This window comes from Etheostoma spectabile, chromosome 24, assembly GCF_008692095.1.
Source record: "Etheostoma spectabile isolate EspeVRDwgs_2016 chromosome 24, UIUC_Espe_1.0, whole genome shotgun sequence".
NCBI classification, from domain to species: domain Eukaryota; kingdom Metazoa; phylum Chordata; class Actinopteri; order Perciformes; family Percidae; genus Etheostoma; species Etheostoma spectabile.
The window spans coordinates 14,906,630-14,907,340 of record NC_045756.1 but is presented as its reverse complement, the minus strand read 5'-3'; the positions used below and the strand labels follow the sequence as shown (position 1 = coordinate 14,907,340).

At 27.7% G+C, this 711-nt stretch overlaps 1 protein-coding gene across 1 annotated transcript in view; it reads right to left on the bottom strand.

Annotated features, from left to right (window-relative positions):
• Positions 1 to 711, bottom strand: part of dgkza (diacylglycerol kinase, zeta a) — a 154,233-nt gene that overhangs the window by 36,847 nt on the left and 116,675 nt on the right. The window lies entirely within an intron of this gene.

Genomic DNA, 711 nt, shown 5'->3' with positions numbered 1-711 from the left:
TGATTTTGATGGGAAGACAACACAAGGGTTAAGTAGACAAAAAAACACAAAATACACACAAAATAGTGCATTATAGTACATTATAGTATACTTTTTTTACATTTTTGTCACTTTTTATCAATAGTTTTTTTTTTCTCAAATGCTATGAAATTGACTAAAATACCCAAATTCAATAAAAGTAGTCAACTGATTATTTATATAACTTGTAGAGAACCATCCACGTTACTTTATTTGGACAATACCCAAATTTCTGATATAGAAACCTTTTAAAAATAGGTCAAATTTTACCTGAGGACAATAGGAGGGATAACATGATACTTTTAATCTTTGATAACTAATTCTAATCCCTAATCCCTAATGTCCCTAATAAATAACATAAATGACTAGGGGTCTGCCATATCATAATGTTCATGATAATACCGGTATAATTGAAACATTATGATGTGATGAAATAAATTCATATTGTGATAATGGAATGCACTTTGTTGTGTTATTTATATTTTAGTAGTTACTGTTGCTTACAAAGAAGAACTAAGATATATATTTTTTCCTGAATATCTAAAGGCATACTGTAAACATATGCTGACGTATAACACTACAACACATCTGGTTGCAATGACATTTTTTTTAGAGTTTTTATTTCATTCAATTTGATTCAATTCAGTTGTATTTATTGCATCGATTTATAACAAGAGTTATTTCGAGACACTT